Source organism: Phasianus colchicus, chromosome 3, assembly GCF_987193195.1.
Source record: "Phasianus colchicus chromosome 3, bPhaCol1.hap1.1, whole genome shotgun sequence".
NCBI lineage: Eukaryota > Metazoa > Chordata > Aves > Galliformes > Phasianidae > Phasianus > Phasianus colchicus.
In genome coordinates, this window is record NC_143438.1 from 46,391,252 (window position 1) to 46,413,195 (window position 21,944).

A 21,944-nucleotide genomic window follows, 5' to 3' on the forward strand; every position below is an offset into this window, starting at 1 on the left:
AATCTCAGACATGTGCTCCAATAGTGCTGTTCAGATGCTCCTTGCCCACAGCCCTGTGCAGCCCATTCCATGCCCACCGCCCTGTGGTGCAGCAGCTGTCCCTAACCCCCAGCTGCCCTCCCCTGACACAGCTCCATGCTGTTCCCTCAGGCCCCTCGCTTTCAGACAGAGCAGAGCTCAGCGCTGCCCCTCTGCTCCCTGTGAGGAGCTGCAGCCGCCATCAGGCCTCCCCTCAGCTCCTCTGCTCTGCGCTGAGTACACCCAGGGATCTCTGCTGCTCCCCATTCGTCTTGCCTTCTGGATGTTTCACCATCTCTGTAGCTTTCCTTTGGACAGTCTCTAACAGTTTTATGTTCTCTCTGTTCTGCGGTGCCCCAGTGTGCACGCAGTGCTCAAAGTGAGGCTGCCATGAAGGTGTTCATCTGCATGCATCTCCAACAGCCCTCTGTGGGCAAGGAGGAAGCATGGAGGGACCCTGACCAGCTGAGAGTTACCTGCTCTGCATCCTGGCTGCAGCTTGGTGAATATTCTCTTTTTTTTTTCCTGTCTCGATCGCTGCTGATAGCAATTAAAAGCAAACAGCTACTTGGTATCTGGTATAATGCTGGCTTCAAGGATTTGCAGGGAACAGAGTGGAAAGAAGCTGAGGTTTTACGCAGGGACTACAGAAGTGAATGGATCTCTTATGAATCCAAAAGAAAATGTGTTAATAGAAAGATTTTCAAGAAATATAGCATTTTGAGCATACTGCAATAAATACTTCTAATTCTTCTTTATCAGAGAGGCTTCTCCTTCTCTTCCCTCTCCAAGAAGGAAGCTTCCCATGCTGATGAACAAGTTCAGTCAGTTGTGATTTATGTTTTGCATATATCAGCTGGCAGATTTTGCTCAAAATGCAATTATTATACAAATCATCCTGACCCAAAACAATCTGTTGCTTCCAGCAAATATTATTGTGCTGGTTTTCCTTTTATTTTTATTGTTCTATTTTTCCCCTCTCCTGTTTTCATAGTTGTTTTAGATGTTTCTATGCTTTTTTATGTATAACCTGCAGCTAAGGAGTTGCAGATTGCCTGACCCACAGCCTGTAGTGGTGTGGTTGGCATTGATTCTGAACAAGCAGACCAATGGCAGTGCTGATGAATGCACCTCATCTTTAACTCACTTGGAGGTTGGCATGTGCTAAATAATTATGGGCTCAGTCATGATTCTAAAGTGGAAAAGCAAATTATTTTGTATATACTGCAGTAGTGATCAATGGGGCTATGTTATCTAAATCCAACCCAAAACCTGGATCTCAGTGCCTTTGTGGGTGTGTAGGAAGTCTGTTTTTGGACTCATTTGGGCTTATTCATGTGTTATCCTATGAGTAAAGTATGCTACTCATGCCTAAGAGACTACAAGCTGGACCTGCAAGTACTTGCCTGTATTTGGGTATGTTGCTGCTTCTATGTGTGTCACACAGAATAGTAGAAATCTTATATGGTACAGAGTAGGCATCAATGGTAGAATTTAAATCCAGGTAACTTTCTACTGGCAGGACCACAGTTCATCTATCTTAATTCCCTTTAATTTTGCCATCTCCTATCTGGAGGGAAAGCAGCACCTTGTGTTTCTATGCCCAGGTGATCCCTTAACTAAATGTTGCAGACATGCTGTAAAAGCTCCAGACAATGCTTGTCCTTCTGGGACAGCTGAAGTGCATGTTTCTTGCACTCATTCTTGAGCAGCAAAGCACAGATAAGTCCTGGTCAGCACCTGAGGTGTCATGGGGCAACCTAGAAGAAACACCGTCACAGGGTGCTCAGAGCATTGACTTCATCAGGCCATTGCTATATGGGGCAGCTCTGAAGAAAATAGACTGTGCTTTTCCTGGAAAAAACATTGCTGAAAGGAAAGTTGTGTGGCAGTCAAGGTCTGGTCATCCTGCATGGCTTTTGTGCTCAGCAGAAAGCACAGCTTGATCTTCCCTGGCACATGTTCCTCTTGGGAGGGTGTTTGCAGGAGTGAATATTGTAAGGCAGTACTCAGCTGGTACAACTGCAGGAATGACAAAGATAAAAAAAATAAAAAAAAAAAAAATCTGTGCTCTGCTTCATCCTTGCTTTTAGTGCCCATCAGGGGTTGTTTGCAGGAGCTGTCTGAGCCCGTGATTTATTGGGATTAGGCAGGCAGCATCAGGGTCAGCAGGGATGAACAGGCTCTGATGCACAGCTCCTGCAGCAGTGGAAGCAGCTGCCTGCCTTGCAGGCTAGATGCTGTCCTGACTGTCAGCATGCCACCCTTAACGAGAGAAACAACAACTTTTTATCTGGATGGCAGAAAATCACGGGAAGAGGACAGTGCTCGACTGGCTGGGAGCACACAAGGGTTATGCTCATTGGTGATCTCAGAGCAAACACCCTGGGAGCCAAGTGCAGAAAGTCTTGAGTGCGAGGTTGCCCAGAGTGCAGCTTTCATTCAACAGGGAAAGGGTTCATTTGCTGGTGACTTCATCCAGTGGCTAAAAGGTGTGAAGGAAAGGGTTGATTCTTGCAGGTCATTAGTAAATAAGATTTTTTTGAAGTCACATTGGGCCCTAGAAAAAGAATTGCAGCATTTAAAAAACAAACAAACAAAACAAAAAAAACACCACAAACACACATACAAAAAAAAAGAAAAAAAACCCACCCAGTTAAATGCTATACAATTAAGTAAACAACATGATTTGGCTGAATGTTTGTTGCTTTTATGATCTTATTGGGACTGGAAGCAGTGTTGCTAAGGTGTGCTGACAGATACTTGGGCATTTTTTTTTCATAACATGGCGTATTGACCATTTTTGTTTATTTTTGGTTGGATCATTGTTGTGGCCTATCAGTAATAATGGTTGGATCTGTATGTCGGATCTGACAGTTAGTTAGGGATAACTAGGCATGACAGAAACGATATTTAAGCCAGTCAACTGTGTTCTAATTAGAGAGAAGTGTTTCTTGTCTGCCTCTCCTTTGACTTTCTTCTTCCAAAGTTACTTATCTCGTAGTTATTGCTTTCCCATGGTGTATTGTTAGAAGTGTGAGCTGTGACAGTATAGCAAAAGAGAGGAAGTTGAGAAGGAAGCTACAAGATGAAACAAAGCTTTGAGTATGTCTAATAAAGTAGAATCAAATAGCAGGAGCAAAAATTGATACCACTGCTTGTGCTGAGTAGCATCTTCCTGTTAGCCTCATGAGGAAGAAAGAGACTCAAGTTTAAAGTAATAACAGAAATGAATCTGTCAGGAATCTGGTCCAGGATTAAAAGCAGAATTAAGTTTTAGTGGAGTAGAAACATGTTAAGTGTTTTCCGTTTGTTTAAATTCATTCCTTTCCTAAACAAAAGGAGGTAAATGCTTAATACGCTTATGAGGCCAGGTAGCACAGTAAAAATGAAGAAAAGATGATTTAGGTGAAACAATGAATTTTCAAACAGAAGGGCTGGAGGCAGATTTCAAGAGAAGTTAAACAAATAACATGTAATTAATTCTTGCAGTTTTACCTACTGCTTTGTGACAAGGCTGTTACTAGCTTGGCCAGAAGCTGTTAGTAAAAAGGGATTGAAAAGAATTTTTAGGCAGCAGTAATCTTGGTATGTTGCAAGACTGTCTTGCCTAAGAAGAATATTTCTGATCAGAGCTGTACATAGGATTTAAAAAAAGAGAAACCTTTAGATGCTTCATATTGACTTTTATCATAGACTAATGCTCTCGCTAGAGCTAGCAATATATTATCCCTATGACGTACTAAAATGTATTCACTTCTGTATGACTGCCTTCCAGGGCACTGTGTGTAATTATAAGAGTGACCACTAAAGCATCTGATTATGGGTTTTGGTGATTAATTCATATTTACATCTTTTTTTTTTTTTCCTCCCTGCATTTCAAAACATGTTTTTCCTGCTAATGCACCTGAGATTGATGTATGCAGTTATGCTTTTTGGTGGGAGAATAAATTATACTTTCTGGTTCAGAAGAGCAGAAATAAATCGCAGGGATCTTTCCTCTCTACTTAAATGGACCTCCCAGGTAGGATACTAAGAATGATTACCAAACAAAACCTCATGCCTCAACTTTCCTCTTTGTTACCTTATGTTGCTTGAATTTATCTATGGTAAAATCTTTGTTTGATGACACAGTGATGACTGGAATTATACTTGGACAGTGCACTGGCAATTGGGCATACTCAGCAGTTTTAATTTTAAGATATATTTTCAGTTATTTACTATTTTTCTAGTTTTAAATTGTTCAAGATCTTCCCAGTTGTCCGATTTACACTGACTTTGGTTATCTTGAGAAATAGCAGAATTCTCTTAGATAAAGGCAAAGGTAAGTCAGAACGTTGTTGATTTTGGTTTGTTGTTTGTTTCCCTTTTCCCACCCCTCTGTGAAGGAGCTCATAATTCCTTTAAGAGGATTCTGAGTAAGAAAGGCAAAAAAAAAAAAAAGGGCTTCAAAAGAAATGAAGGTTTTTGCTTGAATTAGTTAAATTCCTGAAGGAAAAAAAAGTTTTTTTGGCATATCCTTGGATATGTCCTTATGTGTGATGAGTATTGTCTGCTGTTGGTGAATAGCCACTGTTCCTCCCTCTCAGTGCCTACATGCTGATCAAAATTTATGTGACCATTTGCATCTTCAGGGTGCAGGGAGAATTCTGTGACTGAAGACAGTAGGGCACAGTTTTTAGTTTATTCATCCTACCCCACTTCCCCTGCTTTGTTCATTTGATGTCTAGCTGCAGTTAAGGTGCTAAAATCCAGAGGGTTGCAAAAAGGAGTGCTTTATTGCACTAAGGAGCAGAGCTAGAGTGCAATAAACAATGGAAGACAGCATGAAGAGAAATGATCAGGAGTTGGAAGAGGGTAAAGGAAGGGGAGGAAATGGAGATTTGAGTTTTTTAACATAGGAACTTGAGAGGAAATGGAATGGTGGTCCATCTTTTCTATACAGAAAGTCAGTAAATACAAATCAAAGTATGAGATCTGAATTTGAAGGAAGGCATAATTCCTAGGGAATTCTAGAAGGCTCTCCATCAGCTGATATTGATTATAAGATGAAGCAAACTTCAGAAATGGGTGTTTGAAAGTGGTGTGGACTGACTTCACATGCTAAGTAAGAACGTGTACCAGCAGAGATCTTGGATTTGTGATTAGAGAATACCGTGGTCACATCAACACCTTCCAATCACTCCTTCGTTTAAACTTAGGTATTTATGAAGGCAGGCACCATTTTCTGGATACAGCTAATGTAGAACTACTAGGGTGACTTAATGTGACTTAGTTTGGTGGAAAATACCTGATATTTGGTGTATCTTCCTTGCCTTGTTAATGTTCACTTGGGGGGGGGAAATGCAGATCACAAATCTCAATTATTCTTTCCTATATTTTGGCTGGAATAACTTGTACAAAAGGTCTTCACTTGCTTTAATTTTTTTTTCCATGGGAGGGTGTCAGCTCTCAAGATATTGCTAAACAGATGTCTCGATTCAAAATGTATCAGTATCTAAAAGACAGTGTAGTTAGAGCTGATTATTCTGATGCATTCTCCCAGGACTTTCAGCATCTCCCTTTAACAGATAAATATTCAGCAAAATGTTGGCAGGCATCTGACTGAAGGTTCTTGGTCAACCAGAGAAGAAAGAGTGCTTTCCAGCCCATCTGGAGGAAGTGAGTGATCAATTGCGTGGTGCTGAACTGTGGCTGTGTTACACCACTGCAGCCCCTGCCCAAAGCAACAGGGAGATGTGGCTGTACTTGCTACTTTCAGCTCCCTTCTGGCTTGACAAGGGCAGCTTCTGAACTCCTGGGTCAGCAGCAGGATGTCAAATTCAGTCTATTCTAGTCCTTGACCTTATTGTTCCAATGTACTGAGTGCACGGGAAGCTGTGGAGCTGTGTTAAGGCTTACAGTGAATAAGGTGTCAAAGCCCCAGTGACTGCAGGGAATTAAAAAGCAGAATTAAAACTACTGACCTGGTCAAGACCGCTTGAGGAGCCAGGCTGTGGCCATTTAAAAAACACTACAGAAGTAATGAATGGCCCCAGATCCATATTCAGCAAGTGGGACAACTATCAGTAGGAGCCTTCTGATAATGGAATAAAGGTGTACCAAATAGCACCATCCTGTGTCTTGAGACACTAGCATTGCATCACTAGTTAAAGAAGTAGAAGAGATTAAACTGAAACTATATTCTAGAACAGCTTCTGAAGTCACAAAAGCAAATGAGCGAACACTTAAGTTTTGTTTTGGTGCGTTCTTCTTTTGCTTCTAATTTCACTTGTACCAAACTTTCATTAACAGATGTCATTAAATAGAAATCTCTTCTGTTTTTAGGAAGGTAAGAAACTTTATATATTGCATTAAAACCAGAGACAGGCAGAGCTCTTTGAGCATTTTGCGGTAACAGATTGATTTTGAGAGTTGCCAAATTGTTGGAAATCTTTCCTGGGTAAGCTACAGAAGTGAGAGGTGTAGATCTTCTGCCTAGCTCACAGCTATAATGTCTGAAATGCTAGAGGCTCTATTCTTTTTTTCTGGTATTATTAGTAAAAATGTATTTTCGGCTATCTCCTGGGTATCATTTACCTAAAAACTGCAGTTATATTGGAGGAGGATAACCATGATCAAACCTTTTGCATATTCTCCATGCAAGGCCCAAACAAATCTGCAGGGATGAGCATAGGTATCATACGAACTAATGGGCCCTTACCTGTTCAGCCTGCCCTACTGCTGTGCCACTGGCAGCAGAGCCCATTAACATTTGCCATGTGGATTTTATGCTTTTTTTCCCCATGTCTTCCCTCCCCTTATGTGAATACTTGTATTAATGTTTATCTTGTGGGCAATCATGGTGCGTGTTGCTCTTGAAGAGAAAACAGCTAATGTTTTGCTTCTGCGAGGCTGTGATGCATGCACCTGGATCTGGAGACAAAGTGCCCAAGGAGGCTTGAGTTTGGATTTTTGAAGTTTGTGTAGGTAAGCTTGATAAACAAAGGGTTTTTAAAAAAAAAAAACAATGGTAATGAGGAAAAGATGTGTTGAAGCCGTATTGTGGAGGGCTGGCCAGTCCTTGGAGGCTGAAAATTGAGGTTTACCAGTGCCTGGCCAAATTACTCTGAGTGGGAGAGCAGGAGCTCCTGTTCAGTGTGACAGTGTCCTCCTTCCCCTCTCCATGTGTTTAGTCATGCTTACCAGGAGGATCTCTTGTGTGGGGCTCTTGATGAGCACCATGTCTCAAGAGCTCTTGCACTGAATTACTCAGTGTGAAATAGAATACCAGGTCACTTGCACCAGGCTTCATCTTGCTATGGAGAGACTACAGGGGCTGAACAGTGAGGCACTAAGATGGTCTAAGGTTAGAAATGACTAAATCATAAGTAACTTACCAGTTGGTGCAAAATAATTAGTTTCTGTTTAAAAGAGCTTTCTTTTACTGTTGGCACAGAACTATTTTGCTGCATATAGTCAGGCCTTGTTGAGATGAAGTGTGTCAGTTGTACCGTTTGATAACTTCTGCCCTTGCTACTGGATATGCTAGGGGATACAGCTTGAAAATAAAGTAAAATAGAGCCCTGTGGTGACTGCTGCCTGTGTGTGAGAACAGAAAACCTGAAACTGACAATGGGCCTTCTGAAAAAACAGTAAGAAAAAGAAAATTTTAAAAGATAAAAATATCTTTAGGTCCTCAGTAGCTTCAGGAGAACAGGTGCTTTGCAACATGTTCATCTTTCACACACATTTTTTCTGAGTCTTGAATAGACGTTTAATGTTTTCAGGAGTGCTGTGAGGCAGTTAAATAGTCACAGGCTTTTTCTAAAGCTGTGTATGAGGGCTGCTCAAAACTAATCTCTTTTGTTATTATGTTTGCCCACAAAGTCAGAGGTGGATGTTGGTAAAATGGCAGTAGAGGTTGAACCTTCCCACCAGTGCTCTCTTACATTTCATTGCCATGTGACAGATGGCAGCAGGGAGGCGGTCTGACAGAATGATGTCTGATATGGAAGTGCATATGAGGTAAACTGGGGGGGGATCTGAATTCCTCCACATGGGGGGGAAAAAAAATTGCACTTGCTGACATTTTTTGACTTGTGCTGAACATTTCTGGAGACCAAACAGTGGCTATGAGCACAGTGAGGCAGTGGGTGGTGTGCTTCAGCAGTGGTGACAATAGGTCACCTCCACTGGTGCAGGTTTTCGTGTGCATGGCTTGCAGTTCTTGTTCGTGGCTGGTGAAAATGCATAGCTAATGATGGTGAGATATGAAAAAATAGAGCACATTGTCAGGTACATGTCAAATTCTTATGCTCTTTGTATTGTTTGTAGTTTCCATGGAAATACACAGGAGGCACTACTTTATAGTGACCTGTGTAAATGTATGCTATGGGAAGACTCGTATGAAAGAAGATACTGAAGATATTCTTGGAAGACTGTTTGATAAGACATTATCGTAATTTGCTCTGTGATTCTAGATGCTCTCAAAAGGCCTTAATGTCATATGTTAAATGCAAATAAAGATGCAGCAGAACAGGGGAATGACTCATAATAGCACACTGCTTTCCCTCTGCTGCTTTGCTTCTGATGTGTAAGAAAGCTGCAGTTAAGAGCAAATCTGCAGCTTGTATAGGCTTTCCAGAGTTACATCAGCTCACCTGGATGCTTCTGTGCTTCAAGCTATTCAGATTCCCCCTAAATGACCTAATTTATGCCCAGTGACTTGCATTAGTCCAGGACAATTCAGTCTCTGCTGTAGGGAGGGAGAAAGTATGTCTACTGTTATGGTGTAGGACTTCTGAAATGGCAGGAAAACTTCCATGTGCAGGGATGTGCAGATTGTGTGAGTAGGGGAATTATGCTGGAATCTGCCAATAAGTGATAATACAAAATCCCCTTTGCTCAGAGGCTAAAGCCTCTGAGAAGGCTGAGGCTGAGAAGCTGGAGAAAATATGCATGCTGTTTGACATGGTCTTCAGTTGGGCACCTATGAAAGTGGTTTCTTGCAGTTTTTCAAAGCACTGGACAACCTGATCCACCCTTCAGCCAGCTGGTTGTCTCAGCAGAGCAGAGTGACAGAAAATGAGACATAACATGAAAGCTCTAGAATATATCCATCCAGTTACCAAGTGGTCAAGTTTTATCTGTTCCCTGCATGGAGGTGCCTGAAGCAAGGGTAGATTTATCTACGGGGTTGCAGAGGCTCAGGTGAGCTCCTATCTAGCAGTGCATTTCAAAGCTCAGAAGAAGGGAATGACTCTTCTCTTTGCTGGGTTGTGAAATTTTCCTCTACAAGGTTAGAGAATAAGGGAAGATAGAAGGATATCTATATACTCACTTATTCTAAGGTCAGAAGTCACTGGTCATCTAATCAGTGACTATTTTTTTTCCTCCTGACTGGATTGAGGACACTTCAAATATCTAATCTTTAAAGGCTCCAGTCTGTGCGGAATCTACTATGTACTGGATAAGCTCTTTCTGTATCTATTTATCCTCGCAGTTAGTAAAATGCTGCTTATTTCAAGGTTGGATTTGTATAGCTGTTTCTTGCTTCTGAATTGTTTTCATCATTTCTTTCTTTCATTTTAATCTTTAGAAGCCAGTATTGTATGCTAGAATAACATTTAAAAACGAAATACTGGAAGGAAGGGAATACAATTAGTAAATCTGTTCTCAATATCTGTATCCTGAACTTTTAGAATAACTAATATTCATTGTTTTCTCATTGTCTTCTTTTGTTCTTTCCATCTGTCCCTTTCACGTGTCTATCTGCAGTGCTTTGTTAGTTCTTGCGCAGGTCTTCCAACTCTGTCTTTCACAGACTACATGAGTACTAGTCCTTAGATGACGCGTAAAAGTAGCCACACCAGAGGTCCATCTAGCCTCAAAGCTTCTTCCCAGCAGTGTCCAAAACAGATGTTTGGAGACAGTGATTTAAAATAAAACAGACCTTATCTCCTTCTTGGCTGTTAGCCAGACCACCAGTGCATGTCTGCACAGATGTGAAAACAAGCAAATAGAATTTGGAAGTCATTTTGTGGCTAGGTCTGGTGTAAGGTTATTTTGTAAGTGGGTACAGACAGAATCACGCAATCCCATATAGTCTGAATGAAATCTTCATGATGAACAGCCTAGGCCTTCTGTACTCATGGTGTATGAACCAAATGAAATAAGTAAGAAATTGTACCTGCTTTCGTTGTTGCTTTTTTTCTTTAAGAGATAAAACTAAGCTAAGTACATACATTCTTCTTTCACTTCAAAGGAGAAAAAATGCAAAGGAAAAGCAGCATATTTAGTAGTAGCAAGAAGAAAGAATAGGAAGGCTTCTGCTTTGAGCGTTTTGTTTTTCACTGGGTTGTCTTTCTTCTTAGAACACTTGAACACATTTTATTGACTTTATTTGATTTCTAAATGGAGGAAGAAGGAAGATTATGCAAAAAGGCAGCACAGCATTGTCTGTCTGCTGATTGTAAATTTGTTATTAGATGTTTCCGATATTTTGTTTTGAGCTTAGTGCTGTTAAATACAAATTGTCACATTTGTGCAAACCTTTTTCTGCCTTTACGGTAACAAATTTTCTATCTCTATAACATAATTACTTCACAGTATGGAGCAGTGGGGGAAGGGAAAAAAGCAACTCCTAAAAGCATCTTGCCACCACTGAATAGCCAGCCACACAAATTTATCTGTGCTGGTATGCAAGGGCAAGCAGGTTTCAAATAGGCTTACTAACATATACGTGTGACAGGGCTGTTGGAAATACAAAGGGAAAGTTAGGGAAATGAGGAGAGTGCATTTTGTCTGAACTGTCTGAATTACACATCAGAGAACTGTGTGAATCCAACCAGAAAACCGGAATGAGTGATGACTAAACACAAAATGATTTGCAACACCCCAAATATAGACTGGAATCATCAGACTTCTTAAATCACTGCTGTATTTGTGCCGATTAGGTTGGTCTGAGATACAGAACCTGAGTTCGTTCTTCGCAACAGCTGCAAAGAGGATATTTGAGGATATTTGCTTTCCTCTGCCCTGGAAGAGTAGGGCAAAAGTCATGTAGCTGAGAGCCGGATGCTAAGGGTAGCAGAGGTCTGAAAAGAGAAGGAAACAGCTTTTGTGATGCAGAAGCCATACTGCCACACTGCAGTAAAACATAGCTTAGCGCGTTAGCGAAACTGTATTTATAGAAAGCATCAGCATGCAGCTATGGTCACATGTCTGAAGGTGGCCTTTCATCTCCTTGTAAATATTTTTCAAATAAGATAGAGGGGTGGGAGATGGAAGAAATCTCAGATGGTGGTGTTAAATTTCTGCAACACTGGAATTTCAGTACCTGCTGCAGAGGGTGTAAGAGGCATCTAGTCCTTACCTCTCAAACTGAAATACCAAAACTCGCTCTCCTGAAACTCTTGCCAGTTTTCACGCCCCCCCACCCACCCCCACAGCCTCACCACTACTGTCAGCATTTGCTATGCCATTTTGCTTCATTGCTCACTTGCTAAATATAAGCCTATGATTTTCTTTCTTCTGAGAGCTCTGCTGTGCGATAAGCACTGAATACTGACAGCTCCCCCATTTCAATTCAGCAAAAGCTATGGGTCCCCTACAAGGGGGTATAGGTCCACCTTAGGTGAAATGTTGGCTCCTATGACTAGGAAAGCTCCTCAGATAACCTGTGTAGAGTGACATCTGCCAGTGGTGACCTCTGAACTTCAACAGAGCCTCTCCTTCAGGAAAAGAAGGTGGCCCTCAATGCTTAGGTTCTCTGGTTGTTCAGTTATGGCATACTTGTTTCTGACAGATAGGTTGGCTTTTGAGGCAGAGTTGACTTCTCCTCAACCTTTGATGCTCTGCATTGTTGAACACAGAGACCTGCATTTCCAGCTTATACCCAATTGCTCTTTGCAGCAGCTGCGATGAGGATATTTGAGGATATTTGCCTCAAATACCCAAAAAGAGGGGTGGCAGCCAGAGATGTTTGTGTTGTTTTTACCCACCTCTTGTCTGGGAAGTGGGAGACCCTTCTGCTGTTGTATCTGCAGTTCTTAGCCTCAAAGAAATGCCCCAGTTATCAGGCTAGAGCCATGTCTGCCCACCTGTAGGGAAAATGAGCTGGCAGTGGGCAAGCAGTGCAACTAGTACATGGTCTTTTGAAGTTAGCTTATGTCTACCTACGTTCAGGGAAGGGGCTTAAGGTGAAGTGAAATGGATACCTGGGAAAAACACTGGGAGGTCTCTAATGCAGCATATTGCTCCAAGCAGAGTGAACTGTGACATTGGATCATGTTGCTTAGGACTTTCTGATCTTTAAAATGCCCAAGGACAGAGCTTGTACAGCCTGCTGAATGTGGTTCAGCATTTGGCTGTCCTCACAATTAAAAAAAAAAAAAAAAAAATTTTCCTCACATCCAGTTTGTGCATCTTGTTTCTGTTTATGCATATCTTCTTACCATGTGCTACTTTGATTGACATCTCTCTGTTAACAGAGTAATCTCATAGGTACTGATTTTAAGTGCCCTTGAAGCTGTCTTATCTCCAAGTTGAACTGTCCCCTTCTCCTCGAACTCTCCTCACAAGGCTGGCTCTTCAGCTCTGATCATTCTGATTGCTCTCAGTTGAACTTGCTCTGGAGCTCAGGACTGTTATACACCATTCTAAGTAATCTGAATACTTAGCAAAGAGGAATAATGGTTTCTCTTGATCTACTGATTGCGGTCCTGATAATATGGCCTAGGATTGCTATATAACCTTCTGTGTAGATGAGGCATGCTGCTGGCTCATGTTCAACTTGATATCATTTATGACTATTGAAGTCTTTCAGCAGACCTGCTCCACAGGAAATGACTTGGTCAATAACTCTATGTCCAGGTGAAGGCTGGTGACAAGTGATGATCCCAAGGGTGTGTCCTGTTACTCTTTACTCTTTGGTATCTTTGTTAGTGGCATAGATGATGGGATCTAGCGTTCCCTCAGCAAGTGGGTGATGCCAAGCTGAGTGGTGCAGTTCATGTGCCGAAAGGAAGTAATAAGAATCTCCAAAGGGAGGATGAACAAGCTTGAAAGGTGGGCCCATGTGAATTTAATAAGGTTCAACAAAGGCGAAGTGCTTTGGTGTTGCACTTTGGTGTTGCACTTCGGTCAGCACAATCCCAGGTATAACTACAGACTGTGAGAATAGCTCCTTGAGAGCAGTCCTATTGAGGATTTCAGGGTCCTGGTGGATGAGAAACTTAACACGAGCCAGCAGTGTGCCCTTGCAGCACAGAAGATCAACACTGTATTGGGCTGTATCAAAAGAGGTGTGGCCAATAATGCAAGAGAGGTGATTATCCCCCTGTTCTCTACCCTCACGAGTCTGGATTACTGTCCCTGCCCTATGTGAAGGGGTCTGCTGCCATTGCCTATCCCAGCTCCTGCTGGGAATCCTCTGAGGACAGGGTGGTGGTGGGGTGTCCAGGACATCCACAAAGGTTGTGGTGAAGCGGGGTTTGGCCTCTTCTCCCAGGCAACGAACAGGACCCGGGGAAATAGCAGCAAGTTGTATCAGAGGAGGTTTAGGTTAGACATGAGGCACTGGAATGGCCTGCCCAGAGATGTCGTGGAGTCGCCGTCCCTGGCAGTGTTCAAGAGGGTCTGGATGAGGAGCTGTGAGACATGGTTTAGTGCTTGTGGTAGCAATGGTAATGAGAAGACAGTTGGACTAGATGATCTTACACAAGGTTTCCAACCTTGTGATTCTATGATTCTATGAAAGAATGCTGGAGAGCTGCTCAGCACTAGGGTCTACAGGGCTAGTAGAGCACAACCTTGTTCAGAACTCCAAGTTTCACCATGTTTACCTTACTGGTCTTTTTCAAGACCAGTACTGGGTCATTCAGAGTTGTTAGGTTGAATACGTTCTGCCTGGGTAGTTGTTGACATTTTCAGAAGTACCTGAAGAATTAACAAGAAAGAAAATGCTTATTATTCCTAAATCTACCTGTTTTGCATATTTATGTAATTGTATAAAATTATACAATAGACTACAGAAGACTGTGCAAAAAAGAAGAAAGAGGTAAAGAGAGTTTGTTAACCTCTGATTCTGATAGTAGTACATCTCGGTTGGTGCCAGACTGTTTATGTACAGGAAGGGACAAAATTCTACCCCCCTTCTACTTTCACCCCCAGACAAAGATTGCACCCAGAACTAAGTGGATGAGGTAGGACTACTAGACTTCCTTTCCTAGCTGTCCTAGATGTACTCTTTTCTTAGGATGAGCTTTTTTTATCTGAGATGAACACATCATGCTCATGCTGCAGAGAGACAGATGATCCTCCCAATCTCTACTTGTAGTTTAGAAATTCTGAGTGTAGATTAGAAATTCTGAGTGTAGAGATTATTGCCAAATTGTTAGGACAGATCAGCAGTGAGAGGTTATCCAGGAATCACCACTGGAAGCTCAGGATATTTCAGGACAGTAGATTTAGTGTAGTCTGCAAAACGTTTTTTTGCCTGTTAAGGTTGTATCAGATGCGAAGACCTGATTCTGTAACTCTGAGATTGACCTTACTGGCCTCAATGGGACTGTTTTATGACAAGGACTGTGGGATCAGATTCTTCAAGATGCTTGATAAGTGATGCATGTCCATGGGGGAATTGGCTTTTTTAGCCGTTCATGAATGTATGCATTTTTAAAGAGCAAAATTTTGCTTATGGTTTCTAAAGTAAAAGTGCAAATTTCCTGGCTACTTCTAAAAATGTAATTCTCTCTTAACATCAAGATGCCAATCTGAAACAACTCATGTAATAGCATCTAATTTTCAGAAAGGAATTGTTATCTTCTAGCTGTGTTACAGTTAACTGCAAATAATGAAGTGAAGCTTAAACAGAGGGAAATGCTCAAATTAATAAAAATAAAAATAAAAATCAGTGAGACCATATTTACAGCTAGCATTCTGATTGACTTTTTTTTCCAACCTCTTCTCTTCCCCCTTTTTAATTCAACGTTGAAAAAGACTGGGCTTCAGCATTAAGGACAAAACAGGTTTCTTTTTTTCTTAGTTCAGTTTCAAAGAGCAGAAGAGCCTGGATCAGTTGTTTTGTAACTAAGTAATGCAGTGCCTGGATGGAAGGACAAGTGATCTGCCACCAGCAAAAGGTGTGCAAAACCCAGAGAGAGTGAACCAACTTACAGGATTTGTTTTAGGAGTTTTCTTTACATCATTGATGGAGTGCTGCAAGTCTTCCTCTTGTAAGCTTTCTAGAACAAGTTGGTTTCGTTTTGTTTTTGTTTTTAAACCTGCAAAACCTGGATTTCAGTTACAGTGTAAGGGTTGTTCAGCTAATTGAGAGTGGTTTGGCCACCAGGCCTGTGAAAGCTATCTGGTTTTCTTTTCCAGTTAAAGGACAAGCAAGCACCTAAGGCTAGAGTTCAGAACCATCTAGATGAGTGTTATGACAGTTGTGCTACACAGGACATAGATGGTCTGGCTACCTCCAAATTACAGATGAATACCAGGTGACTTCCTCTGCTACTTGCAGAATCTGACCCAAGTGTTGTCTTTCCCTTGGAGTACAACAGGAGAAGCAATAGGCTGATTCTGCTTGTAAAAACATGTTGCACTAGTGGATATTGTGAAAGGCTGAAAATCAGTACTCAAATATTGAAGACATTCTGAGTGCTGTATTACCTACTTCAAGGTAAGAGGATGGAATACAAACCTTATCTTAAAGAAACTTGCACGTGTGGAAAAAACATGGCTACTTCCAATTTTTATGTCAAGTTTTTGACAAGAAGGCATAGTAAAGTGAAAATTTGTACAAGTATGGTATTCTTTGTGTTCACAGCAGGACTGCAATGTTTAGGCAGGTATGCTGACAATGTCTAAGAAGCTGGTGGGTTGTAGACCTTGTCTTAATTTCCCTTTTCTTGATTCTTGAATGTGAGAGAGCAGATGCCTACTAGACTGTCTGTAGAATGCAAGTGATGTAAAGGTATGGGAGGGAAACCTTTCTTCTTCAGCCTTAGAAACTGGAATACAGAACTGAAGAAAACTTCTAGGACAGAGTATCCAAGCATCTCCATGTAAAAAATGGCCATAAAGAATCAACAGAACACCACAGATGCTTTATGACAAGTTCATTGCAAGCTGGTATATTTCTGACAAAGCCTTATCTGTCACAGAAACAGCAGAAAAAGGATCAAAGTACTACCAAATTCCCATTCCCTGTAAGTGTAGACAGTTAGTGGTTATGGGAAGCATACTCCAAGACTCTGAGAAGCAAGATGTGTTTCAGACAACCTTGAAGCTACTGGAACAGTAAACAAAAAGCATTTTTCAGTTATTCTGACTTTGTCAATGTCCATGGCTTCAGAAGAAAATGACAAAGATCTCTGCTTTGTTTGAGATGGGAAGAAGGGAATAAATATACTGTTCTGGTCCCCAAAAGTAAGTGGTGAAGCACAGTCCACCCACACAAAATAAATAGCACTAACATCAGAATGGGTCAATTCTTCCTCCTCCTCCTCAAGGATATTACAAATAAAAGACTATCTTAAGCATTTTTTTAGAGGGCAGATGTTGTTTCTGACAGACTTCTCAACATTCTTTGGAAGTTTCGGACTAATTATCTGATTCAACATGGTATTTTAGGAGAAATGGAGAAGTAAATGTGGCGTATTATTAAAAAAGCAAACAATTGTTGAGGAGGTAAAATAGGACACATTCTGTACCGTGCTTGCTTATTAATCTTTTGGTCTTGCTGTCTCTTATGCACATCAGCATTTCCAGAAGCACATGCTGTTTTTGTTAAGTAAATGCTTCCTGGTCCTTGAATGAGTTGGATGACTGAAAGTATGATTCTTGAATGATTAACTTTCATAAACTTAAAGAAAGACACACATGCAATGAGTTACATTAATTCCATATCAGTAGTTTTTTCTTATAGCTTGGACTCCATAGCTTGGTGTGGCAAGACAAGACTTCTCCTAAATAAGTTGTACTGAACTGGATTAGCCCTTTTCAGAGTGTCTGAATTCTTGAATTTTCCTTCCAATTGGATTTGACAGTTCTTGTTGCTGGGTTTGGGTGAGCGTGGCTGATTTTTTGGTTTTGTTTTTTAAATCTTTGGGGAAGAATGTTAATCTTCAAGTAACTGAAAGTTTTGACATTTATAAGAGTTATAATGGAACTAATGAGACAATCTTAACAAGGCTCCTGCTTTGAGTTAATTGTCTAATTTGAAAATGAAGGGTTAATGGTTTTTAAATTGCTTCCTGAGTACATTTTGAAGATAGATGTGTTAGATACACATAATGAGAGAATCTGTAATAAGTTCCCCTCTAGTAGATAGGGGAGGTATATTTGCATGGTTTTGATCATTAAATTGTAATTAAATACTTGTCAACAATCTGAGTTCGCACTTCTATTGCTTAATACACTTTTTGCTCTGTCCATCCTAATTAATGAACAGCTTTCTTATAAGTAAATTAATAGAGGTAATCCCCTTACCCAAAATTATTTCAGTCACTGTGTTGTAGTGCACTTCATTAGAGAAATGTAAAATGAAGCAGCATTTCAATTAACTATTATACAATATCAAACTAATTTTTTCACCTGTTCTTTTAAATGTGGTGTTGTTTTTTGTTTTTTTTTTGAGAAGACTCTGACCTCTCCTTAACATTCCTGAGCACAGATTTTTGTGAAATGCTGCTGCACTTAAATGCACTTAGCATCAGGTTTAACTTCTCGCTATTATTACTAGGGAAAACAGAAGACAAATTCAGTTGTTCTGATTATTGTACGAGAAGTTTCTTTAAAATAAATATTATGTGGTGTTAATCATAACTTTTTAGTTGTCCATCCCAAAAAACTGTCCCTTTTGACATAAGTGGATCTGTGGGTTTGTGGTTTATTTAACACAAGCCATGTAAAAGTAAAACTATCCCCTGGAATGGGGGGGTAGCTTTAATCACTTGCTTTAAGAACTTTTTATCAGAGTTCTATGAAATGCGAAAAGAAAAACAAAAAAAAACAACCTCCTAGAATGTAATTTATGTCAATTCAAATCTCAGCATGCTGAGATAGCTACATCTGCTATTACAGTATCAAGCTTCCTCATTAATGCCATGGAGAGTTTTTCTATAAACCTAAACATCTGTTTTTATTTTCTTCTTCTGAATCACAAGGTTACTGAGTGGTTGGGCTCCCTGTTTTGCTGGCAACTCAGGTTGTTTTCCAAGACAAGGTGAAGCTTATGAAACCATGGTTATATACATATATATGCCAAGAGGAGAAGAGTCAATGAGAAACTGTGTTTACATGTCGCTTTCTTGTACACAATAGTTATTGGTGAATTCCAGAAAAATTCAGTTTAGGGCCTCTACATAAGCTTAGATGGCTTTACCAAGGGGAGCGTTTAATGTTCACTCTCCTGCCTTTTCTGAGGAAGGTATTGAAATATGTCATTGAAGCAGTAGAAAATTCATAAAAGGACATTAGGCATTCAAGATAGAAATAATACAGAGTCTCATGTTTCTGGCCTTCTTTCGAAGATGTTTGTAATCATAATTAGATTAACCCTGGATTTAGAAAGAAAATAGCCAAAATTGCCTCCTGGAAATGATCAGGAAGGTGAGTCCTAAACACCAGAGCCACCCCAGTTCCTTGTAATGTCTACAGAGTGTGGATAAACATGGTCTTGGAACCTGCGGTTCTCAATATTTTGGTGGAAATCTTGATTACAAAAAGTTGCCTGCAACAGCAACCCTCAAAATTTAAGAGGAGCAAACAGCTTTGAGATAGTATAGAGAATGAGTTTCTAGAGAGGGGAAAAAATATAGTTAGAAGTTTACTGTATGTATTATGAATGTGCTGCAAAGGCAAATTTCTCCTTTGACTTCACCGCCTCAAGGGGTATCACTGTGTTTGGAGGAATATAGTTGATCTAAAGATCTTTTGGGAAACTTCTCTCAAGTGAACTCCATTACTCCCAGAAACCTTTTAGTTGTGGTTACAGATCTGACTTTTGTCTAGATTTACTTCAAATAATGGCACAAATTGTTATTCTATGCTATGATTGTCTTTTCAATAGTAAAATAGAATAGAAAGCAAGAAATAATAATGATATAGAAGATTTCACTTTATTAGTTTATTTTTTTTTATATGTCAATTAACTGGTTAGTAGAGTAGCTGGCTTGTCAGGGAAAATGTAGATTCACAGTGTTGGTCTTATGAACTGAAAAACTAACAAGAACACAGTATATTGTAACAATACTTCACAAAATGTTTTGTTTTTTTTTTTAATGAAATCCTGAGGCATAAGGTTCAGTGATAAGGGTTTTTATTACAATGTTCATGTTGTGTAGGAGAGTGCAGAAAATGAGTGGTTGAATAAATGATGTGCATATCAACTGAGAAGTGCATCTTCTGGTAGGATACAATCAAATTTTATATCTACTAGTTTAGGAAGCCTTCATCTATTTGCTTATTTATCTGAAGATATCCCCAGAAATACTACTATTCTGAGTAATAAGCACTAGAGGACCAAAATGTAAGCGTATTGATTTGATCACATGTAATTTTGGTTGATATTATTATTGTTATAAGTCTGTATCATTTGAGTAAACCTGATTACTCAAATTACTCATTAACCTGATGCTTCTCCCTGGATCTTGGGGAATTAGAAAATGCAGGGGAGATGGTGGCAGCTGAACTACAATCCATTCCTTCAGTTGCTATATAACCTGATCCCTCAATAGCAACAAGAACAAGCAGCTCTTATTATACAAGCAGTTTCGTATTATATTACCTTACTTTTATTTTACTCTTTCTTCCTCAAAATTGAAGGCTCTATTTTCTTTGTTGAGTAGAATGGAGTAGAAGCCCTTGCTTGTCATAGATAGAGAAAATCTACACAACTTCATTTGCAGTAGTTGGTGACTCCTGTTTTGTTCCAGTGGACTCAAATCTCCAGTCCTTGGAGTTCGTGGTTCTTGTTTTGCAGATGAGCTAGATACAGCAGCGAGAGATCAATCACTTTGTTCTTTGCCATCTTTCATCTTCTTGCACCATTTATCCAATTTATCACAGTCACATTGACATTGCCCTTCTGAGTATTTTACTGTTTCTTCATCTTCGTGTCATCTGTGTCATCATTTTTTTTTCATAATTTTTGTCAGAATGCTTTATATGTTTTTCCCTTAAAATCATCAAGGAAAACACCGAAATAAGATCATTTAAGTCACATAGGTGCTTTGAATGGAAGTGTTTTTCCTGATCTGGCAATAATCCTAACTAAAATGCTTTGCTGCCACTAGCTGTGCATTTTGTCTATACTACTATACTATAATCTCCCAAATTGATGTTCTCATCTAAATCAAGTTCAAATAATAACACTCTTATTTCTTCTCCTCCATCTGATCCCTGGATTCCATATAATACTAACAGAACCCCTCAAGACAGAATGTTTGATTCCTCAGGTGTCCCCTTTAACACTAATGTGTTTACTTGTCTTTCAAAGTGAACGGTGGTTGTTAGACATGCTGGTCTGAACAAGATATACCCTGACTAGTAACTGAAGTCTGATTAATCTCAAAAACCATATGTGCCAGTGTTGTTTTTTCTTGAGACTTGAAGTAGGATCTAATACCTCCAAGTGCTGCTAAGAGAATACACAGTAAAACAACATTTTCGTTTGGTTGAATAATGCATCTTTAGTTTTTCATTATTCTGTAGAGGTCTAAAATTGCAAGTGGCTTTTAATAGCATAAAGAGTTAGAAGCAGAACAGGTTTAATTATTTTTACAATTGCTGCTTCCACTTCTTAGTCTAACTGCTCAATGTGCAATGCCATTAACTTTACAGCACTTACTTGATAATTATTAAATAGGTCACTCTGAAGGTAATGCCTCCTAATTATTGCCATGGGAACTGCAACAGATACAAAAAGCACAAGAACACCGTTTGACAGAACAAATTCTGAGCTACAAAATACTATTTTTCATCATAGTCGTCACTGTTAGCTGTGCGCTTGTGCCAGCAATGAACAAGGGCCTGCATGCTACTCCTTTAAAAAAAAATAAAAACAGAAAGTCTGCACAAGTGGCTGTGAACCACTATTTCACAACTGCTATGATGGTGTTTCTAGGCAAGAAGGACTGTCCATGCAGTCCTTCTTTCATCAGCCTGAAGGGATAAAAGTTAAAAGGTGTCAAATCTGGACTATGTGCTGGATGTGGTAAGACTGTCCAGCCAAAACTGGCAATGTTCTATGGTCTTCAAAGTGGTCTGGGGCCTGGTATTACAGTGTTGCAAGAAAAAGTTGTCGTTTTCTCTGTCCTAACTCTGTAAGTTCAAGCCTTCAGTTTGGTCAGCGTTATAGTGATCACCTTTCCTACCCTAAAAGGCAGCGCTCTTCACTTTAGTCACTGAATGTTGTGTCTTGAAGCTTTTCTTCAATGGGGAATTCACTTCTTGCCATTCCATTGCTACTGACTGCTGTTTTGACTCCAGCTTGTTATGGTGACACCATGTCTTATCACTGATAATTTATCATAGAGTTATGATTCAGTCTAGGAAACTGTCATCTTCAGTCTTGCATTGGTTCAGTATGTCCTGACAGACTTGCATTCAATGTTTTTTCTGTTTGAGCATTTGAGGGATCCAACTGGCATAAATTTTGCAATATTACAACGTAGCCACTGTTGTTTCCAATGCACTGAATCTGATATTCTGCTCTTCACCCAGTTCTCTGATCATAATCCACTCATTCACATAGACAAGATGATTGAGATGCTTTTCATTTTGTGGTATGACAGTTATGCATGGCCATCTGGAATAAAGCTTGTCTTTGACATTGCTGTTGCCACTGTTGAAGTGCACCACTCGTTGCCTTGCTGTGCACACATCCACTGGTTGGTCTCCACGTACAAGTCAATGAATGTCAGTGCCACTTTTTC